Here is a 19,854-nt window from a genome sequence, read left to right on the forward strand (position 1 = left end):
TCAGATTTACAAAATAACACCGCTTCTCACCACATTTCAACCATAGCCCTCAATAACTGTGACCATTTTATACCACCTCTTCTCCAACACCTCATTTCAGCAATATGACACATCTTGACTTAATCATAACACATAATCATATCTAGATACCAAGACATCTTCACCTTAAAATACCAAACACTCATATACCATCTCTTCACCAACACCACATTCCAATCTCCACCATCCAAAACTCTGCTCCCTCTTAACACTCACTTAGTTAGCATTAAATAAACCTCCTACCAAACCAAAAGCTAATACAACTACCCTTCAATACCAAAACATCGCTTCATATACCACCTCTCAATCTCATACCACACTATAATGCTATCCTCTCTCTTATATACATAACAATTCCACCCCCTACCCCCTTGTCCACCCTCTAACTCACCCTCCTTCATTTTACTCTCGCAGGCCTTTTTTGTCGCACATAAATACCTGTTCAATTCACCCCCTTTTCCCCACTGTTTAATAATCCATCTCAAGATTGCTTTCTCATCCCCTCTCCCCAAAATTTTCCGATGCCCAGCACTCTATAATCCATGTCTTATCTCCCTCGTTTTCTCACAGTCTCTTAGCAAATGAAATTCGTCATTCACAGCTCCACAAAGTATACACCCTGTCTTATCCCCCCCTGCAGCCAACCTGTATTCCTTTGCAACCCTAACATCCACCACACCATCCCATACCGCTTTGACCTATCAACGTATCTGATATTCAACCCTGCTATCTCCTCTATTTTCACCAAAACATTCAGCGAGTTTCTCAATCTACTTTCCCCCAACAATTTCTGCTTATGGATATCTTTAATTCTCCTTTCAAGTATCTCCATCCCTCTCACTTCTGTCTTCGAGCAGACTTCCCCCCACAGGTGTCCTAATCCTATCCTCTCCAAATATCCCTTTATTTTTTCTAGCCATCCACCCCTATACATGCTCCTACATTGCTGTTCATACGCTGCCTGTAATACCCTCCCACCTTCCTGTTTTTTCAAATTCATCCAGTATCTAACTATTCTCTTCACACCCTCAGATTCCAAATCCTCCCCACACATTAATTCCGCCCCTGCATTTGCCGTACACCTCGGTAAGCCCATTACCAACTTAGCAAAACTACCAACAATCCTTCTTAGTTCCTCTCTTTTCTCGTCCAGCCCCCAAACTTCTGTGCCGTACAATACCCTCACAAAAATTACCGACCTTAACACTAACCTCAGTGTTTTATAACTGATATCCGGGTATTTGGCTAGCAGATTTCTGACTGCGGCTAGGGATGCCAAACCTCTATATTTCACCCTTTTGATCTGGTCATTCCACGTTCCTTTATCATTCAAAATAACTCCTAGGTATTCCAATTTCCTTACCTGTTCCAATCTTTCTCCCTGAATTACCCATTTACCTTCTATCTTTCTTCTTTTGTCTACCTGGACTACTAATATTTTAGACTTATTTCCATTAATTCTCAATCCCCATTTCCTCGCAAATAGCGTCACTGAATTTAACGCCCTATTCATCCCCCCTAAAGTTAGCGTCATCAATAACACATCATCCGCAAATATCAGTCCTGGTACCTCTAAACCATTAATTACCGGCACAGCACAATTTTCTGCCCCAACCCCCTCTAAAATATCGTTGATAAATAAAATAAACAATATTGGCGATAACGTGCACCCTTGTTTTAAACCCACCTTGGACTCTAAGGGTCGACTCAGTCTCTCTTCTCCCAATTTTACACAGAACCTGACAACCCTATATATTCCTTCCACTGCCCTCAACATCTTTTCCGAAATCCCTAGCCTGCCTAATTTCTCTAATAGGGCCTCTCTATTCACCTTGTCAAAAGCTTTCTCAAAATCTATTGCTGCTATATAAACCGTACTTCTAGCCATATTCTTATACTTTTCTAAAATAGTCTTTACTATCATTATATATTATCCACTGTTCTTTTCTTTTTCCTAAATCCCCCTTGGTAATCTGACAAAATTTCATTTTTTCCGCCCACCCGCTTATTCTGTTCGCTAACACTCCAGTGTATATTTTACTCAAGGAATCCAACAGAGAAATACCTCTACAACTGTTCACACTGTTCCTGCTACCCTTGCCCTTGTATATAGGGCATATAATTCCTGTTTCCCATTCCTTCGGGTACGTACTTCCCTCAAATATCTTATTGAATCGTTTAACTATGCCCCCTATCATTATCTCATTTTTGCTAATTTCCTTCCAAAAATTGTTATTTATACCATTACATCTCCCGGCCGACTTCGCTCTGACTCTGCTTATCACTCTCAGGATTTCCTCCCTTGAGATTTCTTTATCCAGATCATAAATTGCCACTCTCCTATTCCTCCAAATTACCTCTTTCCCCATCCCTCTCCATTCTTCTTCCCCCTTTTCCCCTAGTAATTCATCAAAGTGTCTGACCCATTCCACTTCCTCAATACTCGTTTTCTCTATATTCCTCCCACCCTTAATAATTTTATTAATCTTGTCCCAAACTCTCTCAAAATTATTTGCCTTGCAATCAATATTTATGGCTTCAATTTGTTCCTCTAACCACGCCTTTTTTGTCTCACAAATTTTCTTCTTATACTCCTTCCTCAATTCACAGAAAATCTCCCTTTCTTGGCCCCCACCTTTCCTTCTATATTCTCCTAACGCGTCCATCACCTTCCTCCGCATTCTTTCGCACTCCCTATTAAACCATTCTTCTCCCTCTTTCTTATTTCTCTTTCTAGCTTTCGCCTTCTGCGCTATTATCTTTATTGGATGTAGCAGCAATTCCAAGCCTTTATCAGTATTATTCTCTCCTGACGCCCCTTCCCACCCAAATTTCAGAAGTTGTAACTCCTCCTTTACTACCCTATTCCAATCCCGGCCCACCTTCTCTGACCATTTATACTTATTATAACTACCCCCTCGTTTATCATTCGTCTCATCCTCTTTCCTTGTACACTTCTCTACCCCCATTTTCAGCATAACCCCCACCGGGAAATGGTGTGATTCAATCCAATTTATTATTTCCATTCTTACAATATCCTCAATCACCCCTTCCGAACTTAAAACCATATCTATCACACTTCCACCCTTCTCAGTAACATATGTCAATTTCCCCATCTTGTCACATTCTATCCACCCATTCAGAATATACAAATTTCCCACAGCACACATCTCTAGGAGCTTCTCTCCATAACTGTTTATAATTTTGTCCTCACTCCTTCTACTTTTCAACAAACACATTCCATCCTCCCTACTATATACTGGGCTTTGTTCCCCTATTCTCGCGTTCCAATCCCCGAATAACAGCATATCCTCTTCCCCTGGAAACATTCCTCTTATCCTACCAATATCTACCAATAACTCTTCAAAAAAATATTTATTTGCATAAGCTGAATTACTCGGATGGCAGTAAACAAAAGCTGGATTTATTTTCTTCCTCCTTTCCTCATCCCCTCCCATATTCAATCTCAACCACATGGTTTCTTTCATATCGGTCTCTATATCTTCTACCATTTCCCTAATTTCTTCCCTAATTAGAACTATCATCCCTCCTGGAGCTCGTCCCTTATTCTTCTCTTTTCTTCTATATTTATATTTTATCACAAACCCCTTCCATGAAATCTCCCTCCCTGTTTCCAGCCACGTCTCTAAGAGTGCCACAACATCGAAACTTTCTATTACTTCCCGAACTTTCTTATTTCCTAATTTGTTCCTTAGTCCCTCAATATTCACACATCCTATTTTCCAATATAGTTATAACTTTCCCTCCCTCCCTTCTAAGTCACCCCTCTATTCTTACTTCTTGTAGTTATCGACCTCTCATCCCTTATCTCCAATCCTCCTTTTTTAACCAACCTATTCCTTTCCATGTCCTCTGTATCTTCCAACCCTTTAAGTACTTTTCCCCAGATGTCTTTTAAGTTCCTACTTTTTCCTTTACTCATAATTTTTTTACCTTCCTGTCGATCAGTCTCCTCGTGTCCTTTCTTGCTCACTACACCACTGCACTCAGCTCTCACCGATTCTTGCTGCTCACCCCCACTCACCCCATCACTATTTTGGTCTTCTGAATCCACACTGCACTGTCCGTTCTCATCTGCGCTGATCTCCTCTCCTTCCACGTCTCCCCTCCTCTTTGTTACTTCCTTCTTCTTTCCATCTTGCCTTGTCATCTCTCCTCCCTCGGAAGTAGCGCTTTCGTCCGTCTCCTTTAGTTTCGCCACTGAGTGCTCCCTCATCCATCGTCCGTTTGTCACCACCAACCTCTGACCTCTTATTCGGGCCTTTAGCCCCTGATTCCTCGCTCTCCATAAGTGCCTGTTCAGGATCTTCATATTTTCACTTCCTTCCCTTCCTAAGCCTCTTTTCACTCCTACTTTCTGTCCCTGTAAATTATTACTGTTACATAACACAATATCTGCCATTAAGGTTGAAAGAAATGTTACCCTAATAGGCCTCCGACCTCTGGTTTTTCCAACTCTCTCTACATCATCAATGTCTACTTCACTGAAATTTATCTTCATTCTGTCTCGTATGACTTCCACCACCTTGGATATCAGGTCAACCTTGTCCTCCCTCCCACCTTCCTCAACTCCATATATAAATATGGCTTTCTTCAATCTTTCCTGCCTGTACCCCTCCACTTCTTTCTTCATCTTCATCTTATATAGAAATACATTTTTGATCATTTATATCTTACATATTTTTACCATAACGGCTATGATAAGAGGTTTTCATGAATTTGGATTTTTTGTTGCTAAGTCTATATCAGCGCCGAGTGATGTAAAAATGGGTAAAAGAATTTTATGAGAGACTTTCTCCAACTTATCCCAGTTATTTCTGGGGTCGCTGGAGTCACCTAGGCTCATTTTGGTTTTGGCTGGGGGTTTAAGACCGGATGCCCTTCCTGGCGTCACGTGATTCTTGAGATTAAAATCTCGACCCAGAATCGACCGGAATTCGAACCTCAGCCTTCCGGGTGGGAGCCAGCCGCTAAGTCACTGACCTAATCACGCCCTCCCCCCCACACACACACTAATTAATGAAAATCTGTATGTAAAGTCGGGAAATAATGAACTGTAGTCTACGCTATAAATAATCTTATCCACCCTGGCTGAAATGGTAGTTTATGGGGAGGCACCTAAAATTTCAATTTTAATTACCTATGTTATTGGTCCTATTGAAAAGTACTACATAACATAAGTCATAGATAATATAATTTTCGATCATTTATGTCTCATTCTGTTTTACCATACTGACTATGATAAGATAGGTGGTGGTGGTGATTACTGATTTAATAGGAAGTACATCTAGGCAACGACCCCCTATATAACACTAATCATAGAGGCAAAATGGAACGGATTTGACACTTCGAAAAAAGAAGGACTCACTATAGCAATTCTCCATACATTTGGTATAGCTGCTTCATGCAAACAATAATCAAATAAGTACTTGAAATATGGTACTATATCCCAATCCACTGTTTTTAGTATATCCCCCGAAACCTTATCATTGTTGTCATAGGTAAATTTTAATACTTCTTTAGCATTAGTCACCTCCTCTTTCTGGTCATAATCCTTGTAACCAACAATCTTTACATACTGCTGACTGAATACTTCTGCATTTTGAAGATCCTCGCATACACACTCCCCTTGTTCATTAATGATTCCTGGAATATCCTTCCTGGATATGAGAGCACTGGTGCATACCGAGTATAACCTCCTGCTTGAATATTGGCGGGAAGTAGTTGGGGAGTTATATAACTCTATTCTTTAGCATGACATTCCTCTGGTACATACATTTTCTGATAAGTAATGGTACGCCTACGTAACACACTGGTTCATCATAGTGTTCCAGCTATTCGGTGCCTACGCTAAGGCATTGATTGTAATGAGCAGCGTGCACAATTAACGAAATAATGGGAGAGCAGTGTGCATGGCTGTCCGCGGTCTGGTAATTCAAGCTCTGCAACTTTGGACTGTAATTCGGAATTTTAGTAATGTTCGTTAAAGGTGAGAAAATGTGCGATTTTTATTTGATCGAGTATTTATATGATAACATTGCTTTTAATCGCGACATTTCTACTAACGTCATTGTAATGACCTTTGTTGACTTCAGTTGAGAAAACCGCAAAGATAGGATGTAAAAATGGCACGTGGAAAGAGAGCGTCTGCCATTATAATGAAAAATGCCCAACTCGATTCCGACTGGCGGTAGACAAGTGAGCCTACTGTCCTAACGAAAACTCCCCAACTTGATTGTGATTGATAGTAGGCAAGAGGGCCTGCCATTACACTGAAAACTCCCTAACCCAGTCTTCACAAAACGTATGGGGACTCCCCGTCGCGTTTCTGGTGTAACGTTAAAATAAATGTTCAACTTAACGCAATCTTACTCACAACGTGTACACTACTTACGGGAATTCTGTATACAGTGTAGAATTCCGTAGCGAAGCACGGGTACATCGGCTAGTATGAAGTAGAATACTTCAATCTCGTCTTAGACACAAGTGTTGGAGATTCATCTTTGACATCAGTGGAAGGATTATTAGAGTAATTTTTCCTCATTTTCAAGAAAGCCCCGATACTATAACCTAGTTTCGCTTCCTGCGAGAATGTTTATTTCATCCTCCCTCCGTGACGTGGACGCGGCAGGTGAGTAGGGCGCTGTTGCTCTCGGTGATAAATGGGCGCTCGAAGGCGGTGCATGCCGTCGTTGTCAAGTGACCTGTGACCCTCAGGGCAGGCCCATTTGTTAACCCCGTCCTCCAGAGAATTGCTATCGGAGGATCAGCTTATCCAAGTGCGGCACACGAGGAAAGAACTGTTATATTTTAAATGCTCTCTCTATGTAGAACACACATGCAGTATATAACATATTTAAGTTGATAACGCATAAGCAGAATTTTATGCATGAAAAAATGGACGGTAATACAGATGGACATTATTGTATTTCATGGGGCATGCAACAATCTTACTGTTGTTTGTTTAGAATAGAAATAGAATAGAATAGGATAGGAGTACTTCCATCCCCTAGTTCCGGATTGCCTCAAACTGGGGAGAGAGCACTCTTTTAGTGCAATTCATTATGTTCGATAAATGCATTACATTTTCCTCTTATAATGATTTCACAAATACTACTAAATATAATTGATTTTGTCCTAGATGTTAACAAAGCGATATTGTCTAGGACAACATGTATCTTTCCTTTCCTTAGCTCATTGAATGCTTTCTTTTCTGTCACAAGTCTTTTGAGTATCCTACCATTAACAACATGCCTTACTTCTTCCTCTTCTTCTTCTTCTTAATGTTTGCCCTCCATTGTTGGCTTTTCCCTCGGACTCAGCGAGGGATACCACGTCTACTGCCTCACGGGCAGTGTCCTGGAGTGTGAGGCATCGGGTCGGGGATGAAACTGGGGAGAATGAGCAGTACATCACCCAGGGCGCCTCACTTGCTATGCTGAACAGGGGCCTTGGTGGGGGATGGGAAGATTGGGAGGGATAGACAAGGAGGAGGGAAGGAAGCGGCCGTGGCTTTAAGTTACATACCATCCCGGCATTTGCCTGGAGGAGAAGTGGGAAACCACGGAAAACCACTTCCAGGATGGCTAAGGTGGGAATCGTACCTACCTCTACTCAGTTGACCTCCCGAAGCTGAGTGGACGCCGTACCAGCCCTCGCCACAGTTTTCAAATTTCGTGGCAAAGCCGGAAATCGAACCCAGGCCTCCGGGGGTGACAGCTAATCACACTAACCACTACACCACAGAGGCGGACCATTACTTAACGGCTGAATTATAAATAGCAGATAATGACACGCCAGTACAACAATTAGTATATTAATCTTATCCTTCATTATTCTCGTTTGTATATCCTTTTTAAAATACAAAATTTGCTATTCATCCAGGTGCAATCCACTCTTTATTTAATAATTTAGTAATTGTACAGAATTCTCTCACACATTGGACTTTTATTTTATAATCACTTCCCAGATGTGTTATTCTCAGTGCTTTGGTTGCCGTACAAACTCTTAATAGATGCGATTCCTCCATTTGTACTCCACAGAGTAGACGCTGATTTTCGTTATTTCTCTCCCTCTCCCTGACCTTCACTTTATTTTACGTTTTTTTGCTAGTGGCTTTACGTCACACCGACACAGATAGGTCTTATGGTGACGAGGGGATAGGAAAGGCCTAGGAGTTGGAAAGAAGCGGCCGTGGGCTTAATTAAGGTACAGCCCCAGCATTTGCCTGGTGTGGAAATGGGAAACCACTGAAAACCATCTTCAGGGCTATAGACAGTTGGATTCGAATCCAGTATCTTCCGGATGCAAGCTCACAGCAGCGCGCCTCTAACCGCACGGCCAACTTGCCCGGTGACCCTTATTTTTCTAAGTTCCCATTAGCCACCACATCATTCCTTTCACTTCTTTGTTTGACAGCCTTTCTCTCCTTATTGTCATACTGTGTATAATTTGACAAAATTCCAGCAGTGTCCTTTTAGTTCTTACTGTTCTTTGTTACGAAAGATACTTCTCACAAATGTGGGATAGTCGTAAAAAAATCGTGGTTTTACAAATTATTCCAACGTTCACATTGCCATACAAAAGAAATACAGAGAGTATGCCTTTCATGAAGATCATAGCTCGTAATTTAGTGTTACTACCCCTTTCCATAACCAGAGTCGTGGAATACCTTTCTGTGTTATTGTACTGCTAAAACTACGGCGCCGCAGTGGTAATTGTCGGCACCCCTCAATCAATCAATCAATCATTCAATCAATCAATCAATCAATCAATCAATCAATCAATCAATCAATGCAGATCTGCATTTAGGGCATTCGCTCAGGTGGCAGATTCCCCATCTGTTGTTTTCCTAGCCTTTTCTTAAATGATTGTAAAGAAATTGGAAATTTATTGAACATCTCCCTTACTAAGTTATTTCATTCCCTAACTCCCCTTCCTATAAACGAATAATTGCCCCAATTTGTCCTCTGGAATTCCAAATTTATCTTCATATTCTGATCTTTCCTACTTTTAAAGACACCACTCAAGCTTATTCGTCTACTGATATCATTCAACGCCAACTCTCCACTGACAGCTCGGAACATATCACAGTCGAGCAGCTCGTCTTATTTCCTCCAAATCTTCCCAGCCCAAACATTGCAACTTTTTGTAACGCTACTTTTTTGTCGGATACAACCCACAACAAATCGAGCTGCTTTTCCTTGGATTTCTTCCAGTTCTTGAATCAAGTAATCATGGTCAGGGTCCCATGCACTGGAACCATACTCTAGTTGGGGTCTTACCAGAGACTTACATGCTCTCTCCTTTAGATCCTTACTACAACCCCTAAATACCCTCATAACCATGTGCAGAGATCTGTACCCGTTATTTACAATCATATTTATGTGATTACCCAATGAAGATATATCCTTATATTAACACTTAAGTACTTACAATGATCCCCAAAAGGAACTTTCATCCCATCAACGCAGTAATTAAAACTGAGAGGACTTTTCCTATTTGTGAAACTCACAACCTGACTCTTAACCCCGTTTATTATCATACCATTGCCTACTGTCCATCTCACAACATCATCGAGGTCATTTTGGAGTTGCTTACAATCTTGTAACTTATTTATTAATCAGTACAGAATAACATCATCTGCAAAAAGCCTTATCTCTTGATTCCACTTCTTTACACATATCATTGATATGCATAAGAAAATATAAAGGTCCAATCATACTGCCTTCAGGAATTCCTCTCTTAATTATTACAGGGACAGATAAAACTTCGCCTACTCTAATTCTCTGAGTTCTACTTTTTATAAACATAGCCACCCATTCAGTAACTTTTTTGTCAAGTCCAATTGCACTCACTTTTGCCAGTAGTCTCCCATGATCTACCCTATGAAATTCCTTAGATAGGTCAATCGCGGTACAGTCCATTTGACCTCCTGAATACAGGATATCTGCTATATGTTGCTGGAATCTTATAAGTTGAGCTACAGTGGAATAACCTTCCTAAACCCGAACTGCCTTCTATCAAAACCATTTATTAATTTCGCAAACATGTCCAATATAATTAGAAAGCTTACATGCAAAGAATGTCAAACTGACTGTCCTGTAATTTTCAGCTTTATGTCTATCACCTTTACCTTTATACACAGGGGCTATTATAGCAACTCTCCATTCATTTGGTATAGGCCCTTCATGCAAATAATAATCAAATAAGTAATTTAGATATGGTTCTATATCCCAACCCAATGCCTTTAGTATATCACCGAAAACCTTATCAATTCTAGCTGCTTTTCTAGTTTTCAACTTTTGTATCTTACTGTAAATGTCATTGTTGTCATGGGTAAATTTTATTTCTTCTTCAGTATTAGTCACCTCCTATATCTGGACATTATCCTTGTAACCAACAATCTTTACATAGGCCAGCTGCCTCTGTGGATCCGTGGTAGAGTGTCGGCCTCTGGATCCCAAGATAGCGGGTTCAAACCCAGCAGAGGTAATCGGATTTTTGAAGGGCGGAAAAAAGTCCATTCGACACTCCATGTCGTACGATGTCGGCATGTAAAAGATCTCTGGTGGTACATTTGGTATTTACCCGACAAAATTAATTAAATCTCAGCCATAGACGCCCAAGAGAGATCCAGTTTACTCTGTCTGCCATCTAACGGACCTAGAGTAAAACGGAACGTCAAAATTGACGAGCGGACAGCCAGATGGCGACAAGTCGAAATGTCTGCACACGGTAGCTGAGGCCATACGATTATCATTATTATTATTATTATTATTATTATTATTATTATTATTATTATTATTATGATTATTATTATTATTATTATTATTATTATTTTTTTTTTTTACATAGGCCTACTGCTGACTGAATACTTCTGCCTTTTGAAGATCCTCGCATACACACTCCCCTTGTTCATCAATGATTTCTGGCATATCTTATTTGGAACCTGTTTCTGCCTTAAAGTACTTATACATTTTTCACTAGAATTTGTATGACCTCCAACTATGCTTGCCATCATGTTATCCTTAGCTGACTCCTTTGCTAGATGCAATTTCCTAGTAATTTCCTTCAATTTCTCCTTAACCGGGCGAGTTGGCCGTGCGGTTAGGGGCGCGTGGCTTTGAGCATTTATCCAGGAAGTTTTGGGTTCGACTCTCACTGTCGGCAGCCCTGAAGATAGTTTTCCGTGCTTTCCCATTTTCACACCAGGCAAATGCTGGGGCTGTACCTAAATTAATCCACGGCTACTTCCTTCCAATTACTAGGCCTTTCCTATCCCATCGTCGCCATGAGACCTATCTGTGTTGGTGTGACGTAAAGCCACTAGCAAAAAAGTCTCCTTGCTTCCAACACATTTCTAACTCTACTTCTTTCCAACCTGCCCCTCCTTCTTAGTCTCTTCACTTCTCTGTTATAATATAGTTTACATTTACCATTCCATACAAAATTGAAAGGTACAAACCTATTTCAACATTCCTCAAAAATGCTTTAAGCCCATCCCAGGGTCTCTTTACATTTTTATTTACCGTTTTTCACCGATCATATTTACTTTTTTTAAACTCCCGCATGCCTGTTTTATCATTTATATGGTATTGCCTAGTTAGTCCTAATTTTAATACCTTCCTTTCTTTCACATTTATTTTTAACTACCACAAAAACACCTTCGTGATCACCAATATCATCTATTACTTCTGTTTTTCTTTAGAACTCATCTTATTTTAACAGCACCACATCCAGAATATTGTTCCCTCTAGTTGGTTCCATCACATTCTGAATCAGATGTCATTCCCATATTACGTTATTTGCCATTTATTGGTCATGCTTCCTGTCGTTTGCATTACCTTCCCAATTGACATTCGGTAAATTGAGATCACCCACTACAATCACGTTGCTTTTCTTATCGTTTCCAACGTAATTATCAAATTATTCTGAATCAGCGTCATCGCTAGCATTTCTCGGTCTGTACTGGGACCTTTCCCACCGTCCGCCATAGCTCATGGGACCATGTGAACGGCAAATAATGTAACCTCTCGGGTCATGAACACATGGGACCATGCTCCATAGAAGACGACAGTCAAGGGACCTTTTCGGCCTAGTGACAATGTCGCCGCACCGGGATTCCTTATAATTAATCCACTCACGTGGGCCGACAAGTGCCCTTACGGCCAGCAAGGTCACTGCTAGTCTCCCGTTCATAAGGTCTGAACTCCGGCCACTCAGGGTCACGGAACGTCCGCGGCGTTAAATGAAATATCTTACAACTAACTTAAAGGCATAAAATGAACGGAAGAGGTTATGGATGCTAATTATCGGCAAAATAGGCACAGATTAAATTTTCTGAATATTTAATTCACTCCCGTTGAACACATTTACAATCTACAACCTTGAACATCAAAGTTAAATTACATCCATTGAATTTAACTACCAGCAACGGACAACAATGTCCGGGCTATCACCCAAGTGAAAAATTAGATCCACATCATTATGAGAATCTTTATGTGGTCTATTGACATTACGCTGTTGAACATTATAACACAACACAATCACCTATTCAAATCAAGCACCTGGGTGTTCACATATAGCTTCAAACAACTCGGAGAAATTTGAGTTGCATTTCCTACAATCGTCGTTGTTAAGCTTGGTTTCGAATTTAGGGACACGATTATTTTACATGTTGAGTACGGTAAACAGTATTATAATGAACCTAACATTTCACAGGAAAAAAATGAAAACTATGACCTTACGGATATAAATATTCCCGGGATTAATTCCCACATTACATATTTAAAACACAGCAAGTTACACTAATTTACCCTAAGATTAGAGTGGCCACCTACATCGAACATAACACGAGAAACACAATATTAAAAGAATTTAAAAAAGAATCATAAAATGATAGGCAAACTCCACGGAGTTACAACCTATACCAGAAATATAAGATGAACACAATTCTAGTTACTCCAAATCACCTCACTTGAGGACTAACTATACACATCAGAGGGCCTGAACCCTCCACTCAAACGAACTACCGAAGGATTTTTCACGAAGTTTCAATTAAACAAATCAATTAGCATCAAAACAACATCCTATTTACAATATTATCACACCTGGAAGAGAAAACACATATTATAACATTTCCCATACATGGTAGCTGCATCTGCTTTACCATTAGCCGTCGTTTGTGTGACTGACTCCCTTTTGTCATGTCGGAGGTACGAACGGGAGACCAGCAGGTCTCTCGAGTCGAGGAACCTGAAAAATCAAGACCCTATCTATCGCTTCTACATGTGTATGAATTAAGTGTTCCTGCATTCACCCAACTTAGCCTTATTAGAATGTGGTAATCGATTAACATAAAACATTTTACTAGCAGAGCAAAAGACTGTTCGAGGAACAACACTTCCTTCAGAAAGACGGCCATACATTTGCCTTTTAGCAGGCCTGGTTTGACACGACAAGCGAGCTCCGACCCTCCCGGGGTAGGATGCCATAAATTTCCTTGTCAACCGCCCGCACACCGACCACATTCTCTTTAAACCCAACATTAGTGCGTTTACAAAAGCCTATTCAGTGGGCCAATTTATTCACGCGAACAAAAATAACAAATGCAAACAGGTGCATAGAATTATGCTCTAACCCGCTCAGGTATTCTTCATCTGACCAATCTCTCAACTTTTGGGCCGTTACATTATTTTACTCTCTCTCTCTCTCTCTCTCTCTCTCTCTCTCTCTCTCTCTCTCTCTCTCTCTCTCTCTTATAGGAGTCCGGAGTTCCATCCTCGTGCCTCTCATAGTAAAACTACCACAATCCACGGGCTAGCAAACTAGAGTTTTATAATATCACAGAATTTACTAATACCAATTGTCATAATAATCACACTAATGATAATAACATTAATAATAATAATAATAATAATAATAATAATAATAATAATAATAATAATAATAATAATAATAATAATAATAATAAGGACTATGTACCTGACATGAATTTATATTACCTTCATTAGATCGGCATAAAATTATCCGACCAAACTGATTAATTTAAATGAAATAAAATGAACTAGCAAAAGATATTTAAGCAATCACAAAAAAAAACAGATTTTCTTTAACAGGGGCACTAGCTAGTGTTGGTGGGGTGGACATTTGTACCTCGGCGCCATGACTCTTCACACACATATGATGCAGCAACGCCTTAAGTTATCATGCATAAAATACAACTACTTTACATTAAATCGAGTACTTCATCTATCCAACTTTATCTGGTTCACAGGATATATGGCAAAGATTCTTGCGTCATCTTAACCTGACTTCTTTCATATCTCTCTCCAAGAACGAAGGCTCCTTTATTACCTCAACGAAATTAATTAGCCTTTTCCCCCCCGTCTCCTCTGACAGTACTCATAAAACAAGGATACAACCATGCTCATGCAATGAAGACAACTAGATGGGAAATTCATACTCTATTCCTAATTTGTTTCCCTCCCGAACAATTTTAAAAGATTAAAAAAAATACCGACCACTCTAATCTTACTACTTTAATTATTCAATACAAAATCATCCCATGCTATTTCTATATTCTGATATGATTTATCTACAGGGAATATCAATATCATAAAATCATAATTTTGTACTCAACAATGCTGGTCCGTTGTCCATCGTACGCCGTTCGAGCCCAGAGGGAGGGCTCCCTTGAAGGTCTTAGCCCATCATGCTGAAGTGGGAGATCGCTGGTTCAGGACGTTCCATGATGCTCCTGGAATAATCCATAGCGTTGGGGTTTGAACACTGAAATGACACTGTTTACACTGTTTTCACAAAACTTCCTCCGCTCACGTTACAGGCAAATTTTCCTTTCTTCTAACCAGAATGAAAGTTATGAATGTATACGATACCCTGGTACAGGACGCAGCTAGCCTATCCTAATCTGACATATGCAATTCCAAGCTCACAGTTTCATTACCGGAACAGTTTAACCTCTCGCATTACCCCAAGGTGGGCTATTTATGTTTATTCTCAACCCTGTCTTGTATGCTTTGTTCAGCGCGCTCCTCAAATTACGCTGTTCTGAAGCACGATAAACATTGATACAGTTCTGTTTATGTGATAACCACTAATTCTTCGTACTATCACTATTCACTCGCCTGCCGTTTACACAGTTTCTAACATAGATTATAATTAAGAGGCTCTCTGCCTCCACTGCGGGATACTGATTGAAAAATTACGTTCCACGTTCGACAGACGGCAATTCATTGTTTCACAGTTCTCGGTGCGAATTTATGTCACTCACTTTCCTTCGTGTCGCACCGCGATCAAACTATAGATGCGCACATCATGTTTACACAGTTCAGATTTTTACTGCAGATTCGCACTGAAATCCGACTTTTCACACTCCCGCTCACAGAAAATTTACCATATAAAGAGAGGGAAATCAGACCAAAAATCGGCCGTGTGGTCACCTCGTAGACTCCTCGAAGACTGGTGTCCACCCTCATATGTGCAGGCAAATATAAGGGCTACCCTAGGGTGGGGGATGCTTGGGAGACATCTCCCTCCAACAAATTTCAGTTTTCCAGATCCACAAGGCATACTAATCTCACCGATGCGGCAACTTGTGTGGCCAACTACTCCGAAATACAAGATGTGATGTGGAACTCAGGATGATCGGTGGATTTGTAGTAATTAATTCCAATAAAATCGGGGTGGGGGTAGTACTCGCTATTAGCATTTGGCGCCACTGTGAGCGTGGGTACGCCGAGGCGGTTACGTAATCTTATGAAGATGCATTTTCGTAGGTGAGATTATTCTACCTTGATTTTTAATTTTACCATTCATCCAATATTCCTCTTATTACTCTGACGTATGTTTTCTGGTTAGTTTAGCCTTTATTGAGCTGAAAACACCCCTGAAATCACCCCATCGCTTTGGCATCGCTGTGCGTTGGCGTTTGTTTTCAATATGGAGTCAGAAAAATTGTGTTCTTCTTCCCCTTGTTGCATGATACGCGCGCAGTTCGGGAGTTTTTCTGAGCCACCCGCTGGGTGCTCTAGGCGCCTCTATGTCGCGAAGTGTTATGCAATATGACGCTACTGCCAGCATCCACACAAAGGAAGCTACGAGCCTACTACTTTCTTAAATATATAATTCGAAATAATTATTCATGTGACTATACGGTCACAGTACACTCTAAAGACATCAAGTTGCCTATTATCTTTAGAATTTCATGTTTGACATCTTTAACATTTTCGTACCTTACACATTCTTCTTTCACCAGAATGTATACTCCTCCTCCTGCCATTCCTGTCCTATTTCTACGATACCCACTCTCGTTCCGTGATAAAATTTCTGCATCCATTATATCATTTCTCAGCTATGATTCAACTCCTGTTACAATATCTGGTAAGTATATATCTACTAAATTACTTAATTCGATTCCTTTCTTTACAATACTTCTACAGTTGAGCACTAACAGTTTTATGTCATCCCTACTTGACTTCCATTTCCTGTACTCTTATCACCGCTACCTAGGCCTCCCCGTTTTCCTGAATGTACTTGTCTATAATCCTTCTAAACAAATATCCTAACTTATATGTACCACTGCGGTTTAGGTGAAGGCCATCTGAGCGCATATCCCTGTCTCCTACCTACCCATTAGGATCTAGAAATCTCACTCCCAGTTTCCCACATACCCACTCCATGTCTGTTAGGTCATCAGCCCAGAGGCTGGTTGGATCCTCAAATAGCACCACCAAAGGTTATGCGGTTATAAGGAAACCCCAAAAACCAATGGCAGCACCAAAATGAGGCGTACTAGGCAAGATGAGGAGTGAGGTAGTTTGCCATTGCTTTCCTCACTGGGTCAGAAAGTACTATTGCAGCACGACTGACCCTATGAGCAGCACCTTTCGTAACACTCAGATGCACTAGTCATGCTCTGAATGCCATTACTCAGCACTACCCATACCTCAGCAACTTCCATATTGTCACAGCCATGGATGTTGACTGGGACTTCGGTGGAAGCTACACTTTACTCTGGCCTGTGCCAAGAGATGGATGCAAAAGTACTGTATCCATCAAGAAATGACAACAGGCAGACCCACTCCATAGTCTCATTTAAATCCCCAATCACCTTCCAGTCAGTATCCCTCCTACACAGTATTCCACTGATAACAATCTCCGCTTTCTGAAACTTCACCCGTGCTGCAATTACCAGATTCCATATATGGCCGACTATGTTGGTAATTACACTTGCTCGTCTTACGTTATAGACAAGAAAATAAAGTGAAATTCTTTACGCTTCTCAGAGAACTATGCTTGCGACATCAGAAGAAAATCTCGACTGCTCTCGAGAAAGGTTTTAGAAGCCTTATTTGCTAAAGAAATTTCAGCAGTCACACTCCACAAGTACTGTACTGTAAAATAATTCAATACTTCAGTTACGTATTTTGAAGTTTTAAATTTAATTAAATTAACCTTGTATGTGTACAGCCTGAAACTTACAGATACGACATTTTTAGCAACAAAACCAAAAACCGGTTTGAGTGACTTCCGGCCACGAAGACCGTTGACTGGCGGTGTTTAAGGAGTCGTTATAACCGTTTCGACTGTACGTATGTATTTTTTCAATTTCGTTTACGTCCGACTCCATGGCTAAATGGTTACCGTGCTGGCCGTTAGTCACTGGGGTCCCGGCAGGGAAACATAATTGGTTAATTTCCCTGGCACGGGAACTGGGTGTATATACCGTCTTCATTATCATTTCATCCTCATCACGATGTGCAGGTCGCCTACGGACTTCAAATCAAAAGTCCTGCACAAGGCCGCTTAGGGCGCCACACGCCATTATTAGTGATTTCTTTTACAATTGGCTTTAAGTCGCACCGATACATATAGGCCTAGGTTTTGTGGCGACGATGAGATAGGAGAGGGCTATGAGTGGGAAGGAATCGGCCTTGGCCTTAATTAGGCTACAGCCCCAGCATTTGTCTGGTGCGAAATTGGAAAATCACCTAGGCCTACATCCGTCTTCAGGCCTGCCGACAGTCGGATTCGAACCTACTGTTTCCCGAATGCAAGCTGATAACTACGTGGCTCATAGCGTGCGGCCACTTGCTCGGTAAACATAATATATGTATTTATCTATTTAAATAAAGTTGTAGGAGGTCCGCTGTCTGTAATTTTGTTTGTTTTGCCTTCCTATATTTATCCGTTTTAGGTCAACTCAAGACCGTATCAGCGGTTTTTATTTTTTGTGACTCTTTGTTTGTCCCACGATCACGACGAAACGGCCGGATAGATCTCGACCAAACTCCATGTTTAGAGTATACTCATCCCGGGGCAGGTTTTGATATGCATATCATTTTACAATCTCTGAAGAGACGGGCGGTTTATAGGAAAACTAACCCAGTTCTCTTCCATTTCCCCAGATACTATTGATTTTCTGTAATATCCCTGGGATATATGTGAAACGTCCTTTCATTATAAACAACTTTTGTTGTCCACATAATTTCGCTTACTCTTCAAATAAGGGAGAAAATTACTATTTTCTGCGGGTCTCATGCTCCGCATTGAGTGACCAACAGACCGACAACGAACCTAGAGGTTACTAAGGCAACGTCTCTGACTGCTTGCCAGCAAATAACTGGAAAGGAGGTTCAACCTATTCAATACTCAAAAGAAAGAAACGTAGCAATCACATTTCTATTTAAATGGGACCGGTTTCGACCTTAGTCTAGGTCATCATCAGCCATAAAAGAACATGTAAAATGTTTATGAATGTTGGAGGTCATTTTCACACTCTGTTAGGCACAAAGACACGACACCACATTCTGTCCTGCACAAAGTCACAACACTACCAATCAACATGCGAAGATCAAAAAGGCTTGAATTCGCAGACGAACAGATCTGTAGTAGAAAGCCGCCAGCTCCCAGTGACCAGCGCGGCACACTCAAGGTCACGCGCTGCGGCCAAACACCAGAGTAGAGTGGAGAAACGTTTCGAAGGTCCAGAACCTGTCACGGCTGCGGGAAGCCAAGTACGTATATAAAAATATACGACGCCAATTAGTACAACCGAATGAGCACCCGTACTCCAGTTAAGTTCTTGGTAAACAGTTGACTTGAAAAAACAATTGTAGAGAGAAGAAAAAATGTAGTAAAAAGCGCAATATCGGAAAACAAATGAAAACTTATATGCACAGTGCGCTATTTTTTAAAAAGAAAAAAAATTTAGGTTATGATTAAAGTAGTCGAAGTTGGCGCAAGACAAAAATTTTTGAAAGAGGAGAATAAATTAAACGAGGAAGAGTGATAGTGAAATAAGAGAAAGAATAAAAGTAATTGAAGTTAGATGGTAATGAGGAAAGATAAGATAGGGAAATGAAGGAGGGGTAGTTTAAGGTGGGTTAGGAAGGTGGGTTATTGGAGGTAGAAAATGTGGGTGGGAACTATGTAAGACATGGAAAATAGAATTGGGGTTTTGGAATTTGGAATTTTTGAGAAGAAGAATTAGGAAGTCAAAAAGGATATTGGGTTTTTCAGAAATGTCGTTTAGATTGAAATTAGGGTTGAAGTACTGGTCAAGGTGGATAAAGCAATTTTCAGTAATGTTTAAGAGGGGGCCTTTGTTAATGATTTTAAGTATGTTTATGTCATTGTCAATACTGGTGAAACTATGTTTGGAGTCTTGTATGTGCTGTCCTATGACATTAAATACAACAGATTCTCTGCCATAGGACAGCACATACAAGACTCCAAACATAGTTTCACCAGTATTGACAATGACATAAA

Source organism: Anabrus simplex, chromosome 7 (genome assembly GCF_040414725.1).
Source record: "Anabrus simplex isolate iqAnaSimp1 chromosome 7, ASM4041472v1, whole genome shotgun sequence".
Lineage (NCBI taxonomy): Eukaryota > Metazoa > Arthropoda > Insecta > Orthoptera > Tettigoniidae > Anabrus > Anabrus simplex.